Below are 4,626 nucleotides of genomic sequence, written 5' to 3' on the forward strand. Positions count from 1 at the left end.
CACACACACACACACACACACACACACACACACACACACACACACACACACACACACACACACACACACACACACACACACACACACACACCCTGTAACACCAGTACTATGCATAGCATTACACCACTCTACTCACAGTCTGTCTGTATGTCCTGATCCTACTACATATATGTGGCTGCCCTGAGTGTGCAGGCACTGCTGAAAGAGGTATTGCTACCTGTTGTCTGTAACATTGATGCCCACACACAGGAAGGATGTCCATCACACAGGGAATGTACAGGGAATAAGCCCACATGATGTAGGGATTCATAGTGGGTGGTTGCCATGACAGTGGTAATTGGAAGTGCTACACATATATATATATATATATATATATATATATATATATATATATATATATGTATATGGCTATCTGGATACATACATGTCCATATCTTCCCACCATATGTCCTGGACATGGAGTGCAGCCCAACCCTAGCCCCTATAGTCCCAATGTAGTAGTCCAGAGGGATGTCTGGTATGTATAGTTGGTATATTAGCAGACATTTGATACTGTCATTGGGATTGTTGTCACAGACACAATGTGTGTGGAAGGTGACATATGCTCATAACATGTGTGCCATTGGCTACTGGCAGACGTCCTAAGGTTATCATGGGACAGTACCTGCATATATATCAGGCTCAACAGCCATGTCACAGCAGAGTGTAGGCTACACCTGTGTGACAGTGCATAATCACAACCAATGTGAACACAGCCACAGCCACATATGGTACACCAGCATACTATTACAGTATATGGACTATCTGTCCTACACCATCCTCATATGTGCCTCTCACAGCATGACCCTACATATACTGGGCTGCTACACAGTCCAGTCTGAATGCTGTCTGTGGTATAGGACATGTGTGTGTATAGCCCTACATACATGTAAGGTAATACAGTACCATAAAGTGGGGCAGCATGCAAAAACAGATAGAAGCAGAGCTAGGACAATGACATCCACCACAGTCTGTACACAGGCCACAGTACATATGAACAATACACACACTGCCAACATTCACCATCACTACACAGACCTCAGTACTATACAAACATCCCCAGGATTTCCAAGGTATTGCATTAAGTGTAACCCCTACTGTACATGACATGTGTAGCACTCTGTATATCACTGGCATGTTATCACATATGTTGACACTGTTTACGGTGTACAGCACATATGCACCACTTCATGCACAACATATGTACAAAGGTTGACAGAGGTGTGGCTGACAGCACGTACACAGGGCCAGTATAAACATGTCACTGTGATACTCTCATTAATCTACCATTGCAACGGGGTTTGTTGCAACATATGTCCAATGAGGGATATGTAGTCAGTAACTGTCATGGCCTTCACCATCAACAGACTGCATTCCTCACAGTACTGTCTGCATTCCACGGATAGCTGCATCATGGCTAACACATGACACCAAAGGCACAGCACTGCCCAGTATGCAGATAATCTGCAGATGGGATTCCTGATATACATGGAATTGACATGGCAGGTATTGTGACATGTATGACAGGCATATCCAGGCAAACACTGTTAATCCAACATTACTCCACATGCAGTATAGCAGCACTTATAGTTCGTCGGCAGGTCAGGCACATCCCCCTCCTGATTCTTCTCACAGTGTATGTTGTTAGAAGTAAATCCCCAACCTATCTAAAATGCTGTTTGCCTAATGACAGTTTTAGCTCCTGCTCACACTTTCAGATGAGGGCCAACACCACTAGGATGTTCCCAGGTAGTGGAGTCCGATTCCATGCAATCGGCTATGGGACTGTTACCATACCTGTTCCACATGTAATTGGCTAGGGAAGGCCTGTAATATGTGCAGAGGCCATCAGCTGATCATGAGCATCACGTTAAATACACATGCTGCTGCCTAAGAAATGCAGGTGTGTGCTTCCACATCCGCCAAAGAGGGTGTAGGGGAGACAGACAGAGGTGAATACATGTCAGGGAAGGGTGAGAGGGTAAAACCAACACATGTTTGTGTCACATACCTACCAGCACAGGGTATCAAATGACAGCTATGTAGTGCTATCACAGTCCGATGCTGTTATTGGACGCGCCACATGGGTTATCTGGTGGGGAACACTCAGAACTTTTACGTGATGGTGAGTGACATCTGCTACAGGGATATGATAGATATACAGTAGGTGATGTACACATGCCTGTCTGCATGAACAGGTGCCAGCATCAGCACAGGCACACTCACACAGGGAGACACACACATTAACACACTTGGCAGGGCCAGGAGTGCAACCCTTCACTAGTGGGATTGCCACAACACATCAATGAGCAGGGAACACATTTACCACACAGGTGATATGGAGGTTGTATGGGCAGTGAGTATGAGGGGGTGTCAGACAAAAGGCGACATGCTCCACTGTGCCCTGGGGGGGAGTTGTGCATGTGGATGTGGACATACGCACCATTCAACACACACACGAACACACAGGGTCCAGTTTGGACATGCATGGGTGCATGTCTGCATGGGTGTGTGTTGGCCAACAGTGTCAGCAGGTTTGCGATGGGTATACATTGGCATCAGGCCACATGACAATGGTCTGCATTGTGGCACAGGCCTTTAGCTTCTGCATTTGCCCACACAGGTGGGTATTGCTTCCGTTTTTCAGGCACCTGGGTGACCATTGTGTTTGGCCAATGCTGTGCATCACTTGCCATGTATGTGTTCCCCGGTCCCTGACTTGGATGGTGTCTAGGATGTGCACACATCCCACATGCATGTACAGTGACATGTGGAACTGTACCTGAGGTGTCTTGCCCATAATGTGAACACAACTTATCAGATGTGCCAGTCTTGCCCACATGTGGCAGGGAGTGGTACTGGTCAGCAGATTCACCCTGCACCCACATTGGTAGCATGCTAACAGCATTTCCTGATGTCAGTGTCATATGTCCATACATGCCATGTTGTCAGGCATGGTATGTCTGTTGTGAATCACATGTGAAGGCACAGTGGGGTTGCTATTTGTGATTGGCAGGCCTTGATGTCACATGTATGGGCATGGCTTTGTACCCCAGCCTCTCAGCCATTTACATCCCTTATCCCTGTATGGTTGACATTGTGATATATAGTAGGGCCACCATAAATGAAATTAGCAAGACCCCTCCACATTGCCCACAGGTGTCACAGACTCATAACCACCTCTACACAGGACAAGAGTTACAAACACACACCTGTCATGTCTGTGAGTAGAACTCCTACCTAGCTGGTTTACTACACTACATTATGCAGTTATATTACGCACCACGGACATTACTGATGTTCATCTTCCCCAAAGGTGTATTTCACAATTAATGACATCAGCAGGACTACCAAAGTAGGGCATTTGTAATGTACTGTGAGTGAGTAGCCTATAATGCATTGTTCCATACACAGACACTGAGACATACACATCACATCCGGAACTGGCATGGATGAAGATGGAACATTACCACTGTTCTAAATCACACTACAGCAGTACGCAGTTACAGAACATGCCATGGCAATTAGTGGGTTATCACTTTCCCAGAGGTGTACTTCTAGATGAATGACATAAGCAGCCTTGGCAATGTAGTGTACTTGTATTGTATGGAGTGTGAGTAGCCTAAAAAGCATTGCTCTCTACTCGACAGACACATACACAGACTCACACACAAACACGCACAGTTGCCAGGGCTGGGGCTTAAATTCCTACCTAACTGGTTTATCACACTACAGCAGTACACAGCTACAGGATGTGTCATGGTGATTACTGGGCTATCTATTTCCCAGAGGTGTACTTCTACATGAGTGACATCAGCAGCCTTGACAAAGTAGTGTATTTGTATTGTATGGAGTGTGAGTAAAAAAGCATCACTCTCTACCCAGTCAGACACACACACACTTGCCAGGGCTGGGGTTTGAACACCTATCTAACTAGTTTATCACACTACAGCAGTATGCAGTCACAGGACTCACCACGACAATTACAGGGCAATCACTTCCCCAGATGTGTACTTCTAGGTAATCAACATCAGCAGCCTTGGCAAAGTAGTGTATTTGTATTGTATGGAGTGTGAGTAGCCTAAAAGGGATTGCTTTCTACTCAGTCAGACACACACACAATTGCCAGGGCTGGGGTTCGAACACCTACCTAACAAGTTTATCATACTACAGCAGTACACAGTTACATGACACACCATGGAGATGACTGGGTTATCAAGTTCCCAGAGGTGTACTTCTAGATGAGTGACATCAGCAGCCTTGGCAAAGTAGTGTATTTGTATTGTATGGAGTGTGAGTAGCCTAACAAGCATTGCTCTCTACCCAGTCAGACACACACAGACTCACTCTCAACTTCCAGGGCTGGGGTTGCACACACAGACTCACACAGTTGCCAGGGCTGGGGTTCAAACACCTACCTAACTAGTTTATCACACTACAGCAGTATGCAGTTACAGGACACGCCACAGCTATTATGGAGTTATCATGTTCCCAGAGGTGTGTACTTCTAGGTGAGTGACATAAGCAGTCTTGGCAAAGTAGTGTATTCTGTTGTATGGAGTGTGAGTAGCCTAAACAGGCATTGTT

The sequence above is a fragment of the Protopterus annectens genome, chromosome 2.part0 (assembly GCF_019279795.1).
Source record: "Protopterus annectens isolate FY-2018-M chromosome 2.part0, PAN1.0, whole genome shotgun sequence".
Taxonomy (NCBI): domain Eukaryota; kingdom Metazoa; phylum Chordata; order Ceratodontiformes; family Protopteridae; genus Protopterus; species Protopterus annectens.